At 35.4% G+C, this 26,774-nt stretch overlaps 1 pseudogene; it reads right to left on the bottom strand.

The window, feature by feature from the left end:
- LOC116856969 overlaps positions 1-23,172 on the bottom strand; it is a 79,539-nt pseudogene extending 56,367 nt beyond the window's left edge.
- Between the last annotated feature and the right edge of the window lie 3,602 nt (positions 23,173-26,774).

The following is a 26,774-nucleotide window of genomic DNA, read 5'->3' as shown; positions in this document are numbered from 1 at the left end:
AAAGGCCACAGCTTAGAAATGGGCTTGTTGTCTTTGAGGCCCAGAAGGAAGGACAATGGGCTAAAGATAAGGAACAAGAGATGTAGTGGCATAACAGAAGGCTAGATCTTACAATGCCTCATAGGCTACTGTTGAAGATTGAGGCTTTATTTGAAATCTGTTATAATGCATTGGAGATTATGATTTAGTACCACCTAATCATGTTTTATAAGGATCACCCTGGAATGCTCTTGCAGGACTGACTGTAGGATAGCAAGGGTAAAAGGAGGGAGTCTATTTATTCCATTAATTTCAGGATATCCTTTCGAGGTTAAATCAATAGCACTTGACTGAATGTTAGAAGCCATAGAAAAATAGAAATCAAGGAAGATTCACAGGATTTTCAGTCAAGTCATTAAGTTGATAGGTATTTGCTTTTTTTTTTTTTGAGATAAGAAAAACTAGAGATGAATACTTTCTGAAAGAAATATTCAAATGTTATTACTTGTACATAAAACTTGAGATGCTTACAAGACATTAAAGAGATTTCAAGTAGCTGGAAGCTCAGAAAAGTCTTGGCAAGGGATATGAATTTGGGAGTTATTGGCATATGTGTGGTATTTAAATCCATGGCTATGGCTGAGATTACTGAAAGTAAACATTATTTTCATGTCTATTTACATATTTCCTTACCTCATTGTCAGTATTCCACACAGTTAAAACACCTTTCTTTCACTAGTGCTCATCCCAGTTCATTTAGGTGCCTAATTGTTGATTACCACTGAATATAACAAAATTGCTAGGGGACAGCTACAAAACAAGTTTAGTTAAAAGGTATTTGTTGAAATCTCTGAGCTCTAATAAACATTGCATGCTTACTGGTGTACTAATAAAGGTCTAGTTTTACTAAAATAATTTTCTTTCCCCAGGAAGAGTTTAATAAATATTTGAATTAAATTGGTAGCTTAAAATACTCAGTATAATCAGGGCAGCAATAGGAAATGTAATTGTGACTCACAGAAGTAAAAGTGAACAGTGATCAGTGATCAGGAATAAGAAAATTTATAGAGAAGATGAGAGATCTCTGGTGCTGAATAAATGATCCCCATGAGGTCAGGAGTCAGAATTCTAAAATCAAGATTTACAGCACATTAAGGTTGATGGCATTTTCTTCTCTTACTTGTCTAGATTCAGAGACGAAATGAATGGAAGGTGAGTAAATGATGCTGGGTGGATTTCCTTCCATTCCTTTGGGAAGGAAAAAAAAAAATCTGTAAATAAAACCTTCCAGATTCAACTCTCTGTTGAACTAGATTTTAGTTGCTACTACATAGAAGTTTATAGACAATTGTTGTATTGATAGGTGAGTTATCACATGCCCAACACTAAAGATTTAGCATAATAAAGACATCCTAATTTGGATTCAGGAAAATTTGGAACGTGGAAATTTTGAATGAGTTTGGCAAGGCATAAATGCTGTTTTATTACAAGTGACACAGGCTGTGAACAGATGCGGAGGCCTGCAGTAGACTTTCTGTCATTCTTGGAAAGTTCCAGAGGTGTATACTCCATAGAAATACTTCAGGAATTTTAGGACTAAGGACATTTAAGATAGGAACATTTAAGACTTTAGGGAAGAAACAAGTAAACAATAGGGCTGGAATGGAATATACTAGGGGTAGTTGCTGAATAAATGTTATCTATGTTGGCAAGACATTACAATGTGTGAGAATCATTTCTTGAGTGCTTCCTATACATCAGTTACTGTATTAACTACCATGCTTTACGTCAGGCAATCAATTCAAAATCCCATTGAATAGGGAATATAATAATGTTTATTTTAGCGACAAAGAAAACTGAGGCTCAGAAATCATAGTTATTAAATAATTAAGATTGAACTTGAACCCAGGCCTTAATTCCAAAGCCTGTGTTCTTAACCTTTGTATATTCTGATAAAATGGATATTTGAGTATGTCTAGGGTAAAAGGCATGCAGAAAATTTGGTTAAGTAATACCTGACTAATGCTTTTTATTTTTCTAATCTATCATCCCTTGAGTACCCTTTACTTATAAGACAAGAGGGAGATTATCCAAGTAGATCTAATCTAATCACACTAGCCCTTAAATGTGGAGGCAGAAGGGGAAGTCAGGGAGATGTGAAATGTTAAAAGAGCTTGACCATGCTGGCTTTCAAGACAAAAAGAACAGTATTAGAATAAATGCAATTGGCATTAAGGAGCAGAGGAAAGCCCCACCCTGGTAACCCTGTGCACCCAACTGACAAAGAGTGAGGTAGTGAGGACTTTAGTCTAACCCATACAAGGAGCTGCCCTCTGCCTACAACATACGTTAGCATGAAAGCAAATTTTTGTGCAGATGCTCTAGAAAGACTAGGTCTACAGTCATGTAATTTTGGCCTGGTAAGACCCCGAGCAGAAGACCCTGTTGACCTTGCCTGGAGTTTGGGCCTACAGAAATTGTGAGATAATAAATGGATGTTGTTCTAAGTTGTGATAATGGATATGCAGTGTAAGAAATGAATACAGTGAGACAGAGTCAATATGCAGAACCCTAGTTTGCTTCTTTCTTTTGAGCCAATGAGGAAATTAAGTGGCTTTCTCTAGAGAATCAGGAATCAGATGGGCTCTTAAGAGATTTCCAACTCCATACAGTAAAGTTGGCAAAATAAAGTTTTATTTCCAGTGCTTTTATTTATTTTTTAAAGATTTTTATTTATTTGAGAACGTGAGTTAGCAAGAGAGAGAGAGAGAGAGAGAGCAAGAGAGAGCATGAGCAGGGGGTAGAGAGAAAAGCAGGCTCCCTACTGAGCAGGGAGCCTGACATGGAGCTTGATCCCAGGACTCTGAGATAATGACCTGAGCTAGGTCATTAATCAACTGAGCTACCCAAGCACCCCTATTTTCAGTGCTATTAATGGTCCTTGGTACCTATATCAAATTTGAAATATTGTCTCCAACATCTAAATGCTAGCAAACCTTAGTTGAATATTATGACATTTCTATTGAATGAGGATAGTGTTGTCAGGTGGGACCCAAAGATGGCATTTTCAACTCTTGGTTTTAACATCAGTTGACAAAACATGGACTTGCCTGATAAAACCACAAGAAATCTCTCCCTTCAGAACTGGGCATTGTGTACTAAGTAAGACTGAGTATGAAGAAATATTAACATGAAAAGAATAAACTGGGCAATTGTCCTTTGGGGACAAACCACACTGAATATCTGCTTTTAAAATTAAATTATTTTTGTCCATGTCTCCATAATTTAATATAAATCCAGCACACACACACATGCACACACACACACACATGCACACACACACACACACACAGCTTGAAATGTTTTAAGCTAATTATCCTTTTTACAAATATGTATATGCTATTTAATCTTGATATGTTCTTAATGAAATGCTAATGTAAAAAGAAAGAAAGATTTGCCTGAGTGGCTTACTTTAATAAAAATTAAATGAATTTCATAAGAATGTTAATATAGCCCAGCCATCCAGTCTCCAACATCATTTTCACTGCACCACGGATGCTTCAGAAACAGATCCTGACAAGGGACTTCCAATTAGGTGAGCAAGAAATAAGCTCAAGTGAAAATGTTGGTTTTAACATGAATGAGCCCTGAGAAATTATGACTCTAAAAACTTCAGTTTTAATGACACCACTTTGTCACTTGTAGGCATGCATTAACAATGAATCCCCTCTTCATCTTTCTTGCTTCATAAACTTTTATACCCTATGTAGCCTAGTGGCTTCACTGGGGAGGATGACTCCAATAATTGAAAACTAAAGTCCAGACCATTCAAGTCAGAGCCCAGGAACATCCATTTCTCTCATATTCATAAAAAACACACCCAGTTCAAGAAAGTATTAGTTTACTCTGCCCACTTCCCAAGAGGATTCTGCTTTAGGACTAGAGAAGGGGAAAGAGGGAGATAGCCTGTTTCTCAGTTTTGTTTAAAAAGGTGTGGATTTAAAGCAAACTCAGACTTCTCAACAAATTAATCTGAAAATATTTCACACTCATATAGCCCTTGCTCCACTGTAGCCACTAGATGTAAGATCAACTCAGTCATCTGTATGTCTTCAACACAAATAATACTAATAATACTTATGATCATGATAACTAATGACATTTTTCATTGTTGGTATGTTGGGGGCATATATAGAATGTGCTTTATTCCATTTAATCTTGATGACAACTCCCTGTAATAGATACTAGTCTTAAACTTAGATCTTGAATTTTATAAATGTTTCACCTAAGAAAATCAGCACATTTAAGAACTCAGATGTTTGATAAATTTGGTGAATAAATGACTGTTGATCTCCTCTCTAAAGGATTCCTCTACTAAACTCCATTGTGATTGAACTATCATTGGGATCTGTGGAATATGTATTTCTTCTAAAGCAGAAAAACAATGTCAGTAATGAAATTTTTATTATATTTTTTTCTAGGCTAATCCTATTACTAGGGCCCATGAGATTAATTTTATGTACTTTTATATAGGCTTTCCAATTATCTCTCCTTTCTTTTATCTACTCAATTTTTGCTAGCTTGGTTCCTAACTCCATTAATGATTAAATAGATTCTCTTTCACTACTTCACCTATATTACCATCCTGCTTATGTATCTTCATGACTCCTCATTTCTTTGTGTGTTATGCTGAAATCTCAGCAGATTTCTTTAAATTCTTCACTCATCAAATGGGAATCAAATATAATCGTCAAAACCACTTGTGTCATGTTATCATAAATACAATAAAACATAAAATCCCTAAAATGAGACACTATTTATTTTCCTATTTTATATCCCCAATTTTCTTATTTTTATGTATGGGTTAGTAATTTGACAAACATTAATATAATAGAATATTAAATCTTGAAAATGTAATATGTAAATTATATGATTTAGCTTAATATTAGCTTGAGGCATTTACTCATGTAAAATATTGGTAGAATGACAATTTTCACCATAGATTATCCTAAATTTATAGTATTAGCAGTTTGTGTCTAAGGTTTCCCTGGCAGCATTTAATTTAAAAAAATTTTTATAAATAAAATTATCAAAAATATTAAAAAGATAAAAATAATACTATAATGAAATGTATATTTCATTCAGCTTCAATAAGTATGAACTGATGTCTGTCTGTTTCATGTGTCCCTCTCTCCCAAATCTTTTTTTATTTTTTATTTTTTTTTTAATGCTGGAGGATTTTCACACACTCCCAGACACTATGTTATTTCATATTTTCATACATTTCATTCTTTCATGAAGACATATATACTGATATGGACTTCTGTTTTTTTGGTTAACCAACGTGACATTATCAATCTTTAAAAGTATCAACATTGATTACCTAACACCATCTAGCTTCAAGCTCATATATAAATTGTCTTAGATGACTCATAGAGTTTATTTTAGACTTGCTTGGTTCAAATCAATTTCCAAATAAGTTCCAAATATTCATATGCTTATTATGTTTTTCAAGTCTCTTTTAATGTATCTATATTAGTGCTCCTCCCTTTAGCTTTTAAATTTTTATTTGTTGGGGAAATAAATGTTTTATGGAATCTTCCATATTTTGTATTTGATTGCTTCTTTTTTTTTTTTTAAGATTTTATTTATTTATTTGACAGACGGAGATCACAAGTAGGGAGAGAGGCAGGCAGAGAGAGAGGGGGAAGCAAGCTCCCCACTGAGCAGAGAGCCCGATGTGGGGCTCAATCCCAGGATCCTGGGATCATAACCTGAGCCGAAGGCAGAGGATTTAACCCACTGAGCCACCCAGGTGCGCTGACTGTTTGTTTCTTGATTGGATTTTTAAACTCTATCCCCTTGATTTATGATAGATTCGTAGTTAGAGCCAGAGGCTCTGTTAGATTCAGGTTCTGATTTTTAGGCTAGGATAATTCACATAGGGCCATGTACACCTCCTTGTATCACTTCATGAAGCACTTCACATGGTCCTGTTGTCCCCTTTTGTGATGCTGAGACTGAACTGGGTTCAGGAGGTGTGATCCTGCCTTGCTATTCAGGCAGTGTTACATGGAAAGTATAAGTGTTCATGTTTCTTTTTATTGTTATTGCATGCGTCCAGTGCTAAGTCATTTTCAAGAGGTGCCACATTTTAATATGCATAACATTTCTGTTCTCCAACTCATCACTTCCAGCTCTGTTATTAAACACAACTTGAGTAAAACCTGTCAAAATATACTTTAGAAGGCTTGGAACTTAGGAAGAGATAGGATTTATTTATTGATTTATTATGCTTCCTTTTTTTAAAATTTAATTTTAGTTTTTCAGTGTTCCAAAATTTTTATGCACCACACCCAGTGCTCCATGCAATATGTGCCCTCCTTAATACCTACCACCAGACTCACCTATCCCTCCCACCCCTCGTCCCCTCCAAAACCCTCAGTTTGTTTCTTAGAGTCCATAGTCTCTCATGGTTCCTCTCCCCCTCCAATCTCCCCCAATTCACTTTTCCTTTCCTTCTCCTAAAGGAGATAGGATTCAGATTAGTGTCCTAGGATACAGAAATGGTTCAAGACACATGAAAAGCAAATAAAGAATGAAAATCAATAATTCAATAGAAGCAAGGAAAAAAGCCACAAGTATCAACCCCAATAGTCTCTAGAAGCACTGGGACTAATTACACTTCCCAAGATATATGAGATTAGAATTTGAATGGAATAATTAAATCTTAAATCTTAAAGGCAAAAATGAGATCAGCACAATGGAGAGGTCCAACAACTGATTCATTCATCAAAAAAATTATTTGAGGGGCTATTACCCAGTAAAACAGTTTAAGTCCTATTATGGACTGAATGTTTGTGTCTTCCCACCACCATGACCACCAAACTTATCTTAGAATCCAAAGATCCAGTGTGATGGTATTAAGAAGTGAGATCTTTGGGAGGTGGTTAAGTCTTAAGGAAAGACCCTCATGAATAGAATTAGTGCCTTTGTAAGTGATCGACAGAACTTTCCCACTCCTTCTGGTGTGTGAGTATGCAATGAGATCACTGTCTCTGTACCAGGAAGCTGGCCCCACCAGACAACACTTTCTTGCCATCTTGATCTTGGAGTTCCCAGCCTCCAGATCAGTGTTGTTTAAATCACCTATTCTATAGTATTTTTGTTAGAGTGGCTGAAAAGGACTAAGACAAAGTGCTCCCCACTTTTTTCTTTTCCTAAACTAGATATAATTTCTAAACTTAAAGTTATGCAGCATGTTTGATGAAAATAATTTTAGTTTACTGAAGACAAACCACAGTAGAAGTGAACATGCACACAAAGAAATTTACGTTCCCAGGAGGAAGAAAAAAGCATAGTTTTGTCTGCTTGGGGGATTCTTCTTGTTAAGGTGTGATCCGTGAGTTTATGAATGTTATTCTTCTTTTATTTAAACTTCAAAAGATTAGAGATAAGTAAAACTAGCAAAATATATATATTTGTCAACACACTGAAGTGTAAGTATGCCTTTATAAATGAAAATATCTGGGATTCTGTAAAGTTACATTCATCTTCAGGATGGTACTGTGAGTTTAATGGATGAGAAAACTGTGCTCAGTGTAGATAGAAGGTCTTGTCACCAATAGAATTGACTTGGAAGCAAAGATTCTTGACTCCATTTTCAGTGCTTTCATTATGCCACCAATAAACTAGAAAATAATGACAGGTAAATTATCAGAAGAAACAGAAGGTGTCCATAATGTAAATTAAGAAACTAGAAATTAAGATATAAAACATTAAAATAAGTAAATAAGTAATAAATAAAATATCAACTATTCTAAGTATAAAGTATATATAAAGTATTAAATATAAAGTTTTGAAGTATGTGTGAAAATAAAATTTTCTGTTTTTTAAAATTTTTTACCTAAAAATAACTATTAGCTATAATTTTTATGGCTGTAAAAAAATACAAGCCATGAACATCAAAAACTACATTATTCTTCTTTTGCAAATTGCAAAAGTGATATAAAATATTCCATAAAGTAGTTATACTTTAGTAAAAAGGAAAAATAATTTTAATTAGCAGACATATTTATTAAATATAATTTAAGTATATGACAACAGTTTTAGAAAACATTTGAATTTCATATTATATATTTAAAATTCATAAAACATATGAATGTTTTGATCGGCATCTGTTTGAACTATCTCATATTTTTTCCTATGTAAGATAGGACAATGTTCTCCAAGACCCATGTGCCTTTCTGTATTGACAGAAATTTTCATTCCTCTGTATGCACCTCATTCTCTGAGGGAACATCTGTCAATTGCAATCTGACTTGAAGAATTTGGAGTACATGCTTTCTTTTTGATTTGGTACATTATAAGAAGGCAGACTGAATTGCACTTGAGTAATAATTTGGAATGAGGCCCTAAATAAGACTTTTTTTGAGTTAGTTTATGGCTGTTCCAAGATTCAGATAAAACTGTCCAGTAGAGTGGGTGATAAATTCTCTGGTTTTCTAATCTCAGATAGAATTAGTAAGAGGACTCTTAAGCAATTTATCAACAATTTCTCTACATGCAATATGATATCCTTGGTATTGTGGGAAAAGAAAAGCACCATAATACAGAATTCCTGTCCTAAAGAAGTTTATACTTTATGGGAGAAGACAGGTGTTTAAGTATAAACAGCAATGTGAATTAAACCCCAGCTCGCTACAATTCCTGTCATGACAATTTGCCCAGTGATAAAAAGAGATAATAAAATCTAGGAACAGAGAAATTTCTAAGGCATAAAACAACTTTTATTAAACACTGCCTCCACACCAAAACATAAAATAAGATATTTTTTATTTATCCAGGTGAAATCAGAAAAGCCACTTCCTAGCATGGTGACATACACTTAGAAGTTTGCTAGGCTTATGTCATATCATCAAGTCTTCACAACATCTCTGAAATTAGTGGTATTAACTCTATTTCATTGATGGGGCAATTAGAGGTGCCAAAGCCTTGCTGTTCCCTCTGAGGGCGAACCAAAGTAAGAACCTGGGTAATTTAGACTTGAACATTTATATTCATTCTACTGAGCCATTCAATATTATTACTAAACGTTTTAATTTAAATGGGTAGATCTCATTCAGGTACATTTTAGAAGTTCTGCTCATACCCATCCTGGATGTCTCTTTAAAGCCTATCCGCATAGCCTCTTTAGGAAATTCTAAGAGAAAGTATTCAAGATTATCCTCCAATTTTTAAAAAGTAAAAAGAGGAGCTATGGAACTTAGAAAGATATTCCCCTTCGGGACCAATCTTTTTTCTACGTCATCCTGGAAAAAATCACTTTCTGAGGAAGTAAGATGTAACCTCAATGGAGGTAGTGTTTTGCTGGATGATACATGCAATCATCATATGATGTTATGGGTTAATATTAATGAAGGGATGAAACATACACAGAAACTTTGTGGCCTAATGCCTATCTCCTGCCTCATGGCACACTCTAAGGTCTCAATGTTGGCTTAAGCCTGGCTTCCTCCCACCCTTCCTGCCCGCTTGCCCATCTGGAATCTCCCCTTCATTCTCCTCCTTCTTTCTTTTTCTCTCACTCTCTTTTTTGTACTTCCTCATTCATTTCTCTTATTCTTTATTTTCCTCATCCCTTCCATCTCTTTTCTCTCTCCTTTCTCCCTTTCTCCACTCTGTCTCTTGCTCTCTTTGTCCCTTTCTCTGTCTCCTCACTTTATTCCCCTTTTTAAATTTTTAAAAATTATTTTTATTAACATATAATGTATTATTTGTCCCAGGGGTACAGGTCTGTGAATTATCAGGCTTATGCATTTCACAGCACTCACCATAGCACATACCTTCCCCAATGTCCACAACCCAACTACCCTATCCTTACCCCCCCCACCCCTCCAGCAACCCTGTTTGTTTGTGAGATTGAGAGTCTCTTATGGTTTGTCTCCCTCCAGACCCCAACTTTATTCCCCTTTTAAGTGCAAGTATCTCTCTCTCTCTCTCTCTTTTAATGCTACACAGTAAAAAATAATTGTATCTCCCAAAGTATTTATTCCTCTGCTATTCCTATTTCTTGCCTGGACCACTTTTTAAATGTATTTATTTATTTGTTTGTCTATTCACAGTCATGAGCTTAATATATGACAAAGCAAGCATTGTAAATCAATAATGAAGAGATAGCATATCAATACTTGTTGGAAATAATCAAGTTAGGTCTTCATCTCTATAATGACCACTTGTTTCCTGCTGATCTCCCCAGCCCAAAATATTTCCCCTTCCTCATAACTACTCCTCCCTGGATTCTTTGATATGAAAAAAAATCAGATCCTCAGAGAATGGCTTGCTTGGGCCACTTTTAAATGTTCCTGTGGGGGAACATTGGATAGAAACAGCTGCATTCAAAAGAAAAGTTTCTGACAAGGCACATACGAAAAAAAAATTACAGCAATCACTTTCACAACTCTGGTTAAGCCAAAATTTGTTTGTGTTGCTGATTGTTCTATAGTAAAAACTGCCATCAATGAACAATGCTTTCCATTCTTAGCACATTTAGAAATTATGTAAATTAAAAGAGGAGACAAGAATATTCTGATGCACTTGAGTATATCTCTGTGTAATGACCACAGTTGTCCCATTTATCTCTTCAAACTGTCAGTATCAGAGGCTTCCAATGGAGAGACCAGATTAAAAAGGCAAATGAATCATAAATAAGCTTGCTCATCCTTTCTGCAGATGACTGTCTAGTTTTTGCTTTAGCTTTATTTGAAATATACATGTCTGGTGGAAGCTAATATGGGACTTGGAAGGGATAATGAATAGGGAATGCATCATTCATAATGGTAAGAGAGACTTTAAGTGTTGAGGCTTTTAAATTTCATTTGGGATCTGACGTATAGGATTATCTGTATTTGGATTTAGAGCTATCAAAATTTCCGTGAAAATGGCATGGGAAAAAGATAGTGGCTTGAAATGCAAATACATTCTTCAAGTCAAGAAGTAAAAATATTTCTTACATTGGCATCAAGTTTTATCCGCTGTAAATAAATGTGTATTTTTGTTACTAGTTTAATCTTGTCAAATTTATATCATTAAGTAGATCATTAAACAGAGAAATGTGGTGAGGTTTATTGTGTGGTGGCTAGTGTTGATTGCCTACCCGACAGCTATCATATTTCTCTGATATCCCTGTCCATAAATGTTTGCATGCAATTCCCAAGATGCTGAAGCTATATCAGAGCAGTCATCAAGCTCATGCTTATGTGACAGAATGAAAAAATAGAAGGTTTTAGGAACCTTGATGAGCTTCTGAATTAACTTTGGAATTGTTCAAACTCTGCGTTTTAGTTGGGCAAGATCAGAGACTGGTAGATGCCTGTTAGAGATGGTGGTTTTTCTACTTACTGTGAATCTATTCTTGTGGTTCCAGAGATGTTTTACTTTTGCAGCAGTAACAAGAAACAAATAGTTGCATTTTGACAGCTCGTGTAGCAGTGGTGTTTGAAGACACATATCACATTCACTTGGAATGATGTCTCAGGCCTTTGTTTTTTGAAGATTTTATTTATTAATTTGACAGAGAGAGAGAGAGAGAGAGAGTGCACAAACAGGGGGAGTAGCAGGCAGAGAGAGGAGAAGAAACAGGCTCCCCACCAAGCAGGGTGGGTGATGCTGGGGCTTGACTCCAGGGTCTCTGGGATCTTGACCTAAGCCAAAGGCAGATGCTAAATGGCTTAACTGCTTAACTGTCTGAAACACCCAGGTACCCCGGTTTTTGTTGTTATCCAGAAAACTATGTAACAATCCTAAATTCTTGGAGATACTGGCAGAATCAAGACCCTGTTTCCTATACCAATGTCCTTAATAACCCATTCTGATATGAACTTCTACTCATTCTCTGACCCACTTTCCAGAGCCTTCACTCCTGGTTTCTCAGAGAGCTTTGAAAATAAGCAATACCTGCACCAACGTCCTTGTATCAAGCTCTGCTTTTAAGTAGATCTCTTGCTAGTACATCAATTGTCAAATATATCTAGTGTCATAATTTTAGAAATTTAAAATGTATACTTTCCAAATGATCAGAAATAATCAAACTAAGAAAGTTTTGATTTTGCTTGGTTAAACCAACTGGTTGTAAATTGACTGCTGTTAAGGGCTATAAATCTTCTATCTGACTGGTGAAGGAGGGTGGTTATGGCTAAGGTGGAAACCAGTCCCCAGAATGCTGATGCTAAGGTGAAGCTCACAATTTGCAGTAAAATTAGATCTCAGAAATCTGAATCTCAAGCATCATTAATTGAAAACCTAGTTAGAGGTTTCCTGTGTGACTCAAAGATAAATTAATTTTAGTTTAGCCATGATTTTATGAGTTTGAAAGTGTTTCTTACATTCTACTCATTGTACTCCTACCGCCAACCTTCCCCCTTCATGATACCTCCCCACAATTTATGGAAAATCTTCTGTATGGAGTCATATCATCCTAGCTCAGTTTAATTGACTATCATCACATGGTATATGTAATTACTATGTATGGATATGAGAAAAGCCTTTTTAAAATAATGAGCTAAAATTTCAATAGGGGATGATTTAGTTGGTTTTATATTTTAAATGTTTTTTTGGGGGGGGAAGGGACCAATAAATGGATAAGCAAATAAGGTATATAATTTAAAAATGAGAAGGTATTAAAGTCCAAATATACATCTTTATCAACTGTATTTTATAAATATAATTTAGACGTTGAATATATAAGAGACATGTAAACAATTGCAGGAAAATACCTGTGGTCATAATGTACTCTTCTCCCTCCTGGTATCTTTTCATAGAATCATCAAAACTTTACTATATATGTACTCTCTACTAAAATCATATGTTTATTGGAGGCAGGTGCAATGTCTGATTTATCTTTACTGCACCCACTGTATATTACCATAGTGCTTTACATAAATACTTCATACTTCACCTCCCCCTCACATACACTCTCCTGAATTTCAGAATCATATTACCAACTGCCTACTTTACATCTGCACTTGGATGCCTCATGGCAACTCAAGCTAACCATGCCCATATCCAAACACTTGATTTCACCCTGAATGAAATGTATTCTTTCCATTGTCCTCTCATTTTAGTAAATGAAAATGCCATATGTTGGTTGCTCAGGCAGAAGTGATAGGTATTCATCTTTGGCAACTATCTTTCCATCACGACACACATCTATTCCACAAAACAACAACAACAACAACAAAACAAAACAAAACAAAAATACCTCTATTAGCTTTTCTTTCCCTATTGATCTACTTGACCACTCCTGACCATCTCTACCCTTAACATCCTTTTCCAAATCATCTTATGTCTCATTGAATTATTGAAGTTCCTTCGTTATTGACCTCCTTCCTACCACTTCCTTCCTCCCTTACTGTGTATTCCCCACTCAACTATCAGAGCTTCCTGGCTCACTGAGTCAAAATCTAGCTTGTCATCAGTGATCTGGACCTCTATTACTTCTCTTACCTTATCTCTTGATACTCTCTTTCTTGTCTACTCTGCTCTAGGACATTTCTTCTTTTCTGTTCTTTGGATCTGCCAAGGAACCTTTTGTCCCAGGACTGTTACACTTATCATTTATTCTGCCTGATAGGGTCTTACTTTAAATATCTGATGTCTTACTCCCTGTATTAGTTTTCTAGGGATGCTGTACCATACTACAGATTTATATAACAGAAATTCATTTTCTTATAGGTCATTGGCTAGAAATCCAAGATCAAAATATCAACATGGTTAGTTTCTCCTGAGGACTCTCTCCCCTTGTCTTGTAGATAGCTGCCTTCTGCCTTTTGTCCACACATGGCATATGTAGACCTGATTTTTTTTTTTATTCTTCATATAAGGGCCTCAGTCCTATTGGAATAGGGGCCCATCCTTATGACTTCATGTAACCTTACTTATCCCCTTAAGGGACTTCTCTCCAAATAGAGTCCCATTGTGGTTAGGGCTTCTACCTACAAATTTTGGGAGAACATATTTCAGTTTATAACATTTTCTTATTCTTTTCATGCCTCACTCTACCAGCAAGGGCTTTTCTGACCAGCCTCTGAAAATTGCATTCCATTCACCATCACCCTTTTATCAACCCCCATCCATTCTTCAGAGCCTAGGTTTCACTTTCTTACATTCCAGATAGTGTGGATGCATGTATTCATTTTCTTTTAGGAGTGATGGTAGGATGGGTGATAGTTCAAGATCTGGATTAGAAGGTTGATAGAAGAGTGGGCTCATGGAAGGGGAAAGGTGCATCCTTTAGGCAAGGGGAGAAGAGTAGACCATCTGGACACCTGAACCAGGCTATGGATATCACTGGTTTGTTTTTTAAAAGGTTTTATTTAATTATTTGATACATATAGAGAAAGTAAGAGAGAACATGAGAAGGGGTAGGAGCAGAGAGAGAAACAGACTCCCCACTGAGGACAGACCCCAATGTGGGGATCAATCCCAGGACCCTGAGATCATGACCTGAGCCGAAGGCAGAGGCTTGACTGACTGAGCCACCCAAGCGTCCCTGAATATCACTATTAGACTTGGACCAAGAGGGAGCAACAGTAGGAGTTAAAATGGATCCCAATCAGCCAGAAGTGCACCCTGGCCAACCTGAAACTGCATATCCCATCAGTTTAACTGACACCAATAGAGTGCCTAAGTATGGAACAGTCATACTTGAGGAGTCATCAGTCCGGAGAATAGCACAACACATTTAAGTCAGTTTTAGAACCCTGTTCATGTGATGGTATGTGCACAGTAAACCCCCTCATACTAGCAGACACTACCTTGAAGTATAGCAGGGGCAAAAGAGGAGAACTGAAACACTGACTATATATCTCAAAGAAACCAATCTCCTATAAGTATATCTCAAGTTATAAAATTAAACTGAGATGTCCAGAATTCACATTCCTCTCCCCCCCAAAAATAAACTTTGGTTCTTTTTTATCCTCCTTACCAGTGCTTGCATGGGATGCAAGAAGGATCCATGAGAATATGTCACTTTTAGAGAATAAATATTTTTCTGCAAATTTGAATGTACTATGCATAATTCCCCAAAAAACTAGAAATCCTATTCCAGGAAAACTAATGCTACAGATCACATATATATTTTGAAGTATATGCACGTTTAAGGTTGTTAAGACTCAACTTATGCCCGAAATTCACTCTTGGTTCTGTCAGATCATTGATTTGACATTGATCTGATTTGATTATATGTAGATAGATGATATCAGCTCTAATATTGAGGAAGTAGACAAAGCAAAGTAATTAGTCACAAAGCTCTTTTGTAAGCCTCCAATATAATGAACTCTGGGCAAATTAGCCCGTAAGCATAATATCTCCCATTTTAATTTGATTTCTGAGCTCCAGAATTAGGAGAGCCATCAGTAAGATCCGTTGTTATTTTGCCCAATATAATTAGAGGACCAGCAATTTGATCTTGCCTTGATGACAAAACAATTATCTATGGCATCCCCATTCCCATTTTGGAAAAATAAAAGCCTGTGCTTACTTAGGTTTCTTTTCTAATTAAGTAGAGCTCGTCCTGGTTTCACAGGGATGGAATGAGCAAGGCATAAATGTCAGAACTGAAGCTCAGCATGAGGATAAAGTATATCCCAGGCAGGAGGACTCACAACCATAGCAATCGTTGATTCTCTAGCATCCTCACCTTATTACCCTCCTGTCTCTGTCTGTATAAACTATTAGCCTTTTTCTTTCCCTCCTGTGAGTGTCATAGTCGCTCTCCCCTCCCACCTCGCCTACATCTGCATGTGAGCTCCCAGCTATTCAGCTCTATGTCTGGTCATTTCATAGTTCTCCATTCCCTGCTACTGGAATTGGGAGTTTTTCAATGGAATTACATTTCCTAGTTTCTCCAGGAAATTATAAGAAAATAGAAATCAATGTAAAATGCTATAACAATTAAAAAATCAACAGTTGTTTTGCTTCTTTCTTTCTTTCTTTCTTTCTTTCTTTCTTTCTTTCTTTCTTTCTTTCTTTCTTTTTTTTTTTTTCTTTCTTTCCTCTTTCTTTTCCTTTACCATAGCAGAAGTTTGAAATTCTGTCAACTCCCTTGGTAAACCATTCCAATTTCTTATACCCTTTGATGACAAATTTCTCTTAAAAGACCATTTTGGAATTTTTGACATTCTGTTAGACCCACTTCTTACCTTAGCAAACAGTATTCAATATTGTGGCCCATAAGGCAGATGATAGTTCTTAAACATGGCTTACATTTAACATGTTAAGTTTCTTTGGCTTTTTGCTCCCCACTTAACAATTTTTGTTTTTTCCTGACATAAAAATAGGAGTATGAACTATATATGAAATGGCTGAATTTCTACTTCTATCACTAAATAGACAATGTTCCAAATTTCTTTTTTCAAATGGTCTCTTTTAAAGTTGGGCAGTGATAGCAACCTAAATACACCAGAGAAAATGCGACCAAAACCCACAGTGAGCCTTATAGACTATAACAGAAGAAAAAAAAAGTGACATTTTTTAATGCAACTTTGCATAGCGAAATTTGCCAAGTACATGAATCTCCCCTTGTAATCTTAGTTTACTTGTCTTAGCTATAGGATAACTCCTTCTCTGAAGTAAAATCACCTGATACCTATTTTAGGGCTTGTGCATTTACCTACCATTTCTTACCAAAGCCAAGTTCCTAGACTCAGAGTTCTTATGTGTCAGAAAAGCATGTGTACACATATCTGCTGTGGCAAATTTAGCTGTGTCACATTGAGCAAATTGCTCAATCTTGCTGATTTTGTTTGTATCGGTATAACATGAACCATCATACCATCTTTGTAAAATAGTTCTGAGGATTAATGAATTAATAAAGAAGTTTAAGCACTTTGCATGGTGCCTAGCAAATAATAAAAGCTTAATAAATGATCATTGCTTTATTTCTTTAGTTTTATTATCATTTCCAATTTTCTTGTGGAGAAGAAATTCTCTCTGGGATTTTTGTTTTCTCTAAGGATTGTGTAAAACATATTGACAAGCTATAATTAAAAGGCAATTCTCCTCTTGTTGTGGGCAAATAAGCATTTCTAGGAAGCACTCTTGTAACCTTGCATTTTTTCTGGTCACTAGGTTACATAAAAAGACTTATTAGAGCATTGCTAAGTGAGTGGTACATCTCTTCTTCCCATATGACATCAGGTCTCCCACAAAGTGCCTGTTTTGAGCTTTCAGAAGAGAGTAGAAATGATTCATCTGTCCTATATCCATTGAGTTGTTGAAACCCTGAGATAATTGTAAAATGTAGTTGAAAATTCTTTAACACTCCTCCCATTGATAGATAGCATTTATATCTTTTCCTCTTCATTGTACAGACTTGTAACTGTTTTACCCAATAGAGTACAGCAGTCCTGACTCCAGGTGACTTCTAAGGCTAGCAGATATAAAGCCATGACACTTCTGCTCTTTTTCATGGATCCCTGAGCTACCTTATGAAAAGTTCAACTACAGTGAGGCAGCCATGCTGTGAGGAAGTCCAAAGAACATGGAACGGACATTTGTAGCTCCAGGGGATAGTTTCAGTTAAGCTCAGAACTGCAGTCATCCCCGCCCAGGTGCCAGGTATGTGAATGATAAGCCTCCAGCTGAGTGTAGCCACATCCCCACCCCAACCTTTCAGTCAAATTAAGGGAAGTCTTCCCAGAGAAGTCCCCAGACAGTGTGAAACAGAGTCAAACCATCAGTTCTGCCTTGTCCAAATTCCTGACCCACAGAATCTCTGAGCATAATAAAATGGCTTTTGTTTTATGCCACTTACTCATGGGGTAGCTTGTTATGCTATAATTTATAACTGGAACACTCTCAGAATTTTAGTAGATCTGCTGGGGCAGAGAAGTGATTATGGAATGATCAGTTAAGACTTTCCCAAAGAAATCTATTCAGATGAGGACAAGAAGAGCTGGGAGTACAGAGTGGGCTCAAACAAACAACTTCAAGGGAACCTGCCATATGGTAACATATAGGATTGAGAAATTAACTTCAAGAAAGTCTAGACCACCAGGTTTAGGGGACTAGTGTAACAGAATTCCAATCTCCTAAAGAAGAAGTTGTGGAGGAAAATATTAAATAGAAGAACACCACACAGATTTAAAAACAATCCATATAATCAATTGCTGAGGAACCAGCAAAAATATCAATTGGACTGTATCAGTTAAAACTGATCTGTGCATTTTACTGATTATTGCCAGATTTCTTAATTACAACCAAGGTGTTTTATCTGTAAGGCTGGGAGGTTTGAAATGCCCCAGGATATTTTAAAAATACTAGTGTATTCCAAGAAGATAATTGTTCTTTCATGTTAAACATATATCTCCATTAAAAATTTACTTTAGTACTAAAATTTAAAAACAAAATAAAAATTTTCTCTTCCATAAAATATTGACGTATACCTTCAGAAACAAGATCTATACATTATAGATTAGCAGTCAAAAACCTATAATGGTATTTGACACATGGCAAAGTAACTCCATTTAGGAACAGTGACAATCAAGAGATTTCAAAAAGAAACCAGGCATTCCAGTTGAAAAGCTAATCCAAATGTGAGAGTTTTAAAAAATGCTTTGCTTTTGGGGCACCTACATGGCTCAGTGGGTTAAGAGTCCCACTCTTGATCTTGGCTCAGGTCATGATTTCAGGGTCTTGAAATCAAGCCCTAAGAGGTTTCACACTCAGGAGGAAGCCTGCTTTGGATTCTCTCTCTCCATCTCCCTCTGCTCCTCCCTTCCAATTCCCCAACCTTGCACACATGCTCTCTCTCTCTCTCTCAAAAAACAAACAAAAAAATGCTTTGCTTTCTTTAATGTGATTTGAATGTTTCCTAAATGAATGCAGGTGTTTTTTCTAACATATCTATGTCAAATTGTTAAAAGATACATTGTGGCATGTATGCATAAAAGCAACATACAGACATTTGTCATGCCTTACGTTATCACCAGATTTGGAGCTATCTGCAGCACACAATAGTCAAGAATATGATAGTTCATGGTTCTTAGATAAGGAATTGTTTATTTTTCTTCAACTCTCTCCCATATATGCCTGTTTCTGCTTCTACATTTTGTTGGTTATCCTCTAGGCTATTACTGGGCAATTTTACCACTGGCTAAGATCTTTGTGGTGAAGATTAGCATCCAGATGCAGCACTCTTTCTTGTCCTCCTGCAGGAAGCACACACACGAAGATGGAAACTTTCAGGATGTTACCCATGTTCTTCAGCTGTAAACAGGGGTACAAATTGAGACTAGAATCTCTTCTGCAGATGATCCATTCTTTGGGTCAACTTGGGAATTGTGGGGGTTGTTAAACCTTTCTTACATATCCTGGCTTAAGCCATAGTCCTTAGTCAATTTTTTGGGCCATAATTATGCATAAAGGCTTATAAATTTGCAAACCATTTGATTTTTGATTGATTGCCTTTGTTCTATTGAGACATCTTTGGCATATAAAGTTAGAAGGTATTTAAAGTGTCCATCGGATTTTCACTTCATTTTTCTTTTTGCCTCAGTTGGAAAACAGAGGGTTGGAAGAAGCCTTGAGTACTAGGATTATTATTAATCCCTAAACAAAGGCCTGAAAGTATTTTATAAACTGCTTGGATAAGATTTGTCCTACATCTTCAGAATAAGAAGAGATGTAAACTAAAACTCATTTGATGGCCAGGCCTTGCAGCTTTCATGTTTCATGAAAGTGAGTGCCTTGGTTCCAACTCTAGCAGTTTCCCAGAAGAAAGTTCAGAGGTAACTTTGAAGTGTTGTTACAGATAACATCTGTATTTGATGTTTGCAGGAGACAGAGCTTTTGAGTATATATTTGACATATTATAGAAGTATATCCCAGTGATAATTTTTTGTTGTTGTTGTTGCCTAAACATATAATGGAAGGCATAACATTAATCTTCATAAGCTCCTATGTTGGTTTCCTAGAGTTAGCATTACAAGGTACCACAAACTGGGCATCTTAAAACAGTAAAAATTGACTATCTCATGGCTCTGGAGGCTAAAAGTCAAAGATCAAAGTGTTAGCAGGGCCATGTTCCCTCATGAAACCTGTGAGGAGAATCCTTCTTTGCTTCTTGTCAGCCTCTGGTGATCTTCTGTCTGTCTTTGGCATCCCATGGCTTGCAGCTGTCAATCTCTGCCTTTGTTGTGCCATGATATTCCCCCTCGGTGGGTGTGTGTATCTCTGTCTCTTCTGTTCTTATAAGGACACCAGTCATATTAGATTAGAAGCCTTTTGTACTCCAGTATGACCTCATCTTAATGGGTTATGCCTGCAATGATCCTATTTCGAACTAAGGTCATTCTGAAGTACTGGAGTTTAGGACTCCAACAGAACTTTTAAGAGTATGTAATTCCACCCATAATGGTCTCCTAAGAGTAATTCTTAGTTTTATTTTAGTATACAGTTTTAGATCACATTTTCTTCCCATTTCCTAAATTGCAACAGTTAGAGCAAATTATAGACAGGCACATTTATGTATAGTCTAGTATTTCCAAAATATATAATGATTTTAACATCTATCTCAGAAGCTCCTTTCCTGCATCCTTCCTTTTCATTTTTTGTCTTTCTTTGTCCTTTATAAAAGGGCAAACGATGCAAGAATACTTCCCCAAATGATTGAATTTATCAGCAAATTGCTTCCAGGTGCTCATATCACTTTCTCTCCATCTTCAACTGAAAGACCAAAAAAAAAAAAAAAAAAAAAAAAAATTCAATGTCGTTGAAGAGCAAAATCATGAGGAATTTAAATAGCTTTGTTTTTCACCTCATTTTCCTTTTGAAATATTTCTTGTTTACATTTCTCTGGTTTACATTTACTTATACTTACCATATTACACCACTAGTATCATTGTGAGATTTTTGTTCATTCTTGATTTTTCAGTTACCAACATAGCACGTGGTTCACAATAGGCACTAAGTAAGAGTTGATTGACTTCAATGTGGAGTTTTCAAGTGCTTTAATTCACTTGAAGATACCTAAAGTATGACAATCTCAAAAGGATTTATTGGTAAGAAAGCAGTCAGAACGGATTAGTTATAAATATACAAAAGAAAGAGTTGAAATTCAGAGGACATCTGTCTATATTCTGTTTTTTATTGCATATGTAAATGGTACTTTAAAGGTGTTTGAAATGACTATTACTCCGTTATAAACTCAATATATGATTTTAATTTAATTGGCATTCCTCCACCTCTGTTGCTTATAAGAAAAAAGTAAAAAAAAAAAAAGATACAGTTAACAACTGCATATATTTGCCTAGATTTCCCAAATATTGACATTTTTAAACTGTTGTTGACATCCTCCCTCTCCCCTCAATCTTTTGAAAATAAATTGAAGGGATCATGACACTTTATCCCAAAATACTTTAGCAAGCATCTCATAAGAATAAAGACATTTGCAGCAGCATCCACTGAAAAGTAAGATTAATTCAATAATACCATCTAATACATAGTCCATATTTAGTTTGCACCAAAATTTCATTTATCATTACTTTAAAGTCAAGGACCCAGTAAAAGTTGATGTATTTGATTTGTATGCTTCATTAGTTATGTTAAATCTAAGATAGCCCCTATACCTTCTTTTGTTTTTTCCCCACAGCATATACTTTTTCATGGAGTTTATGCCACCTGCCCTACTGAGCATCCTATATTCTACATGTCTCTATTCGTTTCCTCATTACTAGATTAAGATTCAGCACTTTGAGACAGAATACTGTAAAAGTGATGTTTGTATGTTTAGTGTATCAATCTTGGAGGTGTGTAATATTCTATTTCACAATATTGGTAGTGTTGAATTTGGTTTCTTGATTAGGGGGCTGGCCAATATAAATTATAAAAGGTGGTATTTTTGGAAGGTGACATGTGCATGCTCAGTTCCTCTGAAACCTTTTATCAAATGGTTTTAACATCTCTTGATGACCCTTACCTGGATAAAATGTTACATTGGGATTATGAAATGGTGTTTTTCTAATTCTGTCATTTCTTCAGAATTTTCCTATAAAGAGGAGACCCCCCCTTCATCTCTATTATTATCATTGCCATCATTGCCATTATTTTTAGTATCACTATGCTCAATTCCATGTGTTATAATCTGTTTATCTTATTATCCAATATTCAACTTAATTGAATATTGTTTCATCTTTGATTCATGGAATTCCCAGCCCACTAGCTCCTGCATCCTTGTTTTCAGGCACAGTGTTCTAAATTTTCTGTCTAAATTCATAACCATTCAATTCTCCTGGTTTCTTTTTTACTAGGGAATGGTATTTTGAAACTGGTATCTGGGGCTTAGACATCCTTAGTATACTGAGATGTCATTATTTCTAAGCCCTTTGAGTGAATACAGTTAGAAAAAAGTTTTACTGGAATACAAACCTTTATTAATATGTCCAATTCTCAACAAAACCCACGGCATTTATTCTTACCCTCCCTACTTCACATTTCTTTGCTTTTAGCTTCTTAGTCAGTGAAAATTAGGGTTTTCAAAAATAGTTAGTATATATACTCACTTGCCTTATTCCAGAACATATTAAAAACAATTTTGAATCATACGACTAATGTTTTTACCAACAACAGACCTATAAATCAATCTCAAGACTTTTTTTTTTAAACTTTCACTCTTAGAATTTGCTTCTTGAGAAGAGTGTTAAAAAGTTATGTGAAATAATTATTTGGTCTGGTTTGCATACTTTCAATTTGATATAAAGTTAAATTTTATAATTTCTATTTTTAGTCAATTTGAAAATTTTTTCCATACTTTGTTCTGTATTTTAAATCTGCAAAAATGGATGTGTATTAAAATTCAAACTACTTAAAAAAGATACTTGGAAAATTCAGACTCCCATTCCTAGTCCCTCATTTATACCATCCACCCTGCAAAAGTAATATTTTTCATTAATATCTGGTTTATCTTTCCTATGTTTCTTTTCTTTTTGCAAAAATAAACATGAACCTCTCTCTCTCTCTCTCTCACACACACACACATAAACACACACAATACACATATTCCTATTTCTCCTTCTCTCTCACACAGAATTAGCCTGCCATATACATTCTTTCATACCTGTCCTTTTTCATTTGACAGTTCATACTGAAAAATACTGTCAGTCTGTAGAGGTCTTCTTCGTTGTGCTTAAGCGTCATGGTGCTACATTATGTGAATGCACCAAAAGCTTTTCAGGCCAGTTTCTTATGAATGTCATGTATATGGTTTCCATTGTTTTACTTTGTCACATCATTCCAGAATGAATAAGTGATAAGCATGTGCATGTATTGTTTCATGTTGGTGGGAGTGTAGCTTAATGACAATTTCTCATTAAGTGCAGCACATTATTCTTCAAAATTCTCATAAGTGCAATTCTCATGAGATAGCCATGTTCGTAATTTTGAAGAAAATTCATCAAATTCCCGTCAATAGTAGTTGCATCATTTTGCTGTCTTACAAGCAAAGTCAGATAGTGACTATTTTTCTGGGACTTATCTAAGAAGTTTATTGTTATCATATAAAATTTCCATTAAGCATTGTCACAGTGAAAAAGATCTTACTGAAGTTTTGTTTTCCATTTCTTTTACTATGAGTAATTTAATGATCTTTTCACATGTTTAAGGGACCTTTGTCTACATTTTTCTGTAAGATGCTTTCCTTGACAGATGAACTAATTTCATATTATAGAAAGTTACAAAAATAATAGAGTACCCCAAACTTCATCCAGTTCCCCCTAATGTTACTATCTTACATACCATAGCACAGCTATCAAAAAGTCAATTAAATTTTTCTAACTATACACCATATTCAAATTCCATCAGTTTTTCTACTCATGTCTTTTCCTGTTCTAGTATCCTAGATACATCTATTTGATTTTGAGAACTATTTATATATTCATGGTAGTGGTTCTTTTCCTGTGATTGAAATTGCCAGTATATTTTCCCAATTTTTCATTTGTCTGTTCCCTCTCTCTAGAACATCCTTCTTTCTTTCACTTGACTCCACTTATATATGCCTGACTATTTGTAAGCTGGTTAAATTCTTGTAATTCTCTCTCATAGCTCTCTCAGAGTTTTCTCCACAGCATTTATCAACTGTCAGACTTTTATGTTTGTTTACTTACCTGTTTTGTGTCTCTCCTCATTCAACTCTAAAAGCATGAATGCAGGAGCTGTGTGTAGTCACCACCATACAAACAACTGCCTGCCATGTAGTAACTTTTTACCATTATCATTTGAGTTTCTTAAGTAAATCATGGAGAAAGTGTACTATAGAAAAAGCCATTGAAATAAGTGAGACTATTTAGTTTAAAACAAAGAAGGTTAAATAGGAATATGATAAAGATTTTCAAGTATTTAAAGAGTGATCACATACAGTAATATATTATTTCTTGTATGTAACTCCAGAGGCCTGTCAGAACAGCCAAAATTAGCCATTTTTTCTAAAATTAGAAAATGTTTTACTGCTGTTTTTTCCTAAAATTAGCAGAATTAAAAAAAATGGAATGGAAGTGTCTTCTGAGCCATGGAGTATTTTCAAAGAGAAAACAGATTTCAGAGAGGTTGGAGAAGAGGTTCATGCATAAAGTTGGTTTGACTAAATAAATTCTACTAAGTGTATTTCCAAAGCTAAGATTTTATGAACCCATGAAAATAAACTTTCAGGGTAAATGTTGATATAACCATTCTCTTAGAAGAAAGAAATAATTCAGCTTTAGCCCAAATGAATGAATTCATCATGGTGAAATTTTAGCAATTAAACAGCTAAGTGGGAACCTATTGTGGGTAGTAAATATTTCTGGTCACCAAAAAATAATACTGTATTTATAATCTTTTCTCAGATTATCACATGGATCATGCACTAATCTGATACATTTATTAAAAAGTGAAACTATTTGTATGTGTTATCAGTCCTCATCTTTAGACTTGAGCTGGAGTTTTGCAATTTATATATGAATTAATGAAAAACAGCTAAAATCTGAGTTCTAACACATGAAATACACATTCCTACATTGAGTATATCATCAGGTCCTTAGGCAGTACCTGAAGCACATGAATTAATGCACAAGCTTGAAGAATAAGAAATTTATGTTAGTGTTTAATCTCAAATTTCATGGAATGAATTTTGGGAAATAACATGTCCCACTGATCATGTCAATGTTACCCTGGCATCCCACAGTACCCTTAAAGATGTTCCATTCATGAGCCAGCCTGAATTTAATTCTCGTCTTCCTCACCGACTAATGAGAAATTCAGTGCTGATATTTAATTAAGTGCTAATCTGAAGGACATACATGCACTAAACCTAATATTAAAGTACATGGCAGAAGGACAAAATCTGTGAAAGACAATGGAAGTGAATTTTGAATTGCAAATATCAGAACCTATGGCTCTTTTGCTTATGGCGGGCTACCAATTTGGAAAGGTCCGCCATTTTTCAGTTTTCTTTAAGGCAGACATTCTACATATCACCATATGCTCAAAAAAATTCTGCAGTTTTATAATCTCTTCTACATTATTTTTTAGTTCGTTGTATTTGCCGCAGAGGGTGAGTTTGCAAATGCACCTGCACAGTTTGATGTTTATAAAAATGGCAATTATGATGATGTACCATTGAAATAAAACTTTGCTGGATAGAAATTAAAGAGTGAAAACAATGATCTGCTAAAAACTATTATTTTGTCAGGCATTCCATTCATCAGAATTGCAATTAATTTCTTCCTCTCCATCGTCATTGTGGTTGAAACAAAGACCAGTAATCTCACATCTGGTTACAGATTTAAAAAGAGAACACTTCCTTCTTTCACAAAGCTCTGTAAGTATTGTGTTTACATTGTTCAAGAAGATAGTTAAAATTCTCTGGTGTTCAATGTTTTATATTTATTGTGATTTAGACTCTGGAAAATTTGCAATCCAAGTATGGAAGCAGTATTTTATTAAAAATAAATGTCTTAAAACAGCCTCCCTTGCTTTTCAGTTGCTTCGAAATGTCTGCGATACTGAGATTTAAAAAATAATGTTAGTGCACTGTTAGCATTCACTTTACATTTTATATGAAACAATAGCTATTTTCATACACAAATAAAATCCAGAGTCTGTAAGGGTTAGCATCCATCTTGTCATCATATTTGTAACCCAGCGCTTCATTCTGGCTGAATCACCTTGCTATATGAGTTCTGTCATGATCTCTGGCTTTCCTGCCAGTATACATTCTGCTTTTCTTGTTGACTTTCTTCCTACTCTCCATCCAGCCACTACTACTAATGTCAGAAGTCAACATGGCTTTTCATATAGTTCTTCCTGTAAATAGTTTAGAGTTTGGTTTTATGTTTATGGTGGCTCCCTGACTCTGTTTCTTTCCAACACTTTTCAACTAGGCAACTGTGTTAGTGTACTCTGGCTACATTATAAAAGGGCCCCAGATTTGGTGACTGAAACAACATAAATGTATTTATGTAGAAGTCTGAGATCAAGGTGTCACAGGGTTGGTTTCTTCTGAGACCTCTCTCCTTGGTTTGTACGTATCCATCTTCCCCCTGTATTTTCAAATGGTCTTCTCTCTGTATACACTTATGTACAAATTTCCTCTTATAAGGATGTCAGTCATATTGGATTAAGGCCCACACTAATGACCCCATTTTAACTTAATTACCTCTGTAAGACCCTAACCCCCAAGACAGTCACCATTTGAGGTATTTATTCTTTGGTTAGGCATTTCTTAAGACCTTAGGCCCATTTTTTAATTGGATTGTTTGTTTTCT

Source organism: Lontra canadensis, unplaced genomic scaffold (assembly GCF_010015895.1).
Source record: "Lontra canadensis isolate GAN:19392208 unplaced genomic scaffold, GSC_riverotter_1.0 scaffold115, whole genome shotgun sequence".
Classification (NCBI taxonomy): domain Eukaryota; kingdom Metazoa; phylum Chordata; class Mammalia; order Carnivora; family Mustelidae; genus Lontra; species Lontra canadensis.
This window is presented reverse-complemented; position numbering and strand designations above follow the sequence as displayed.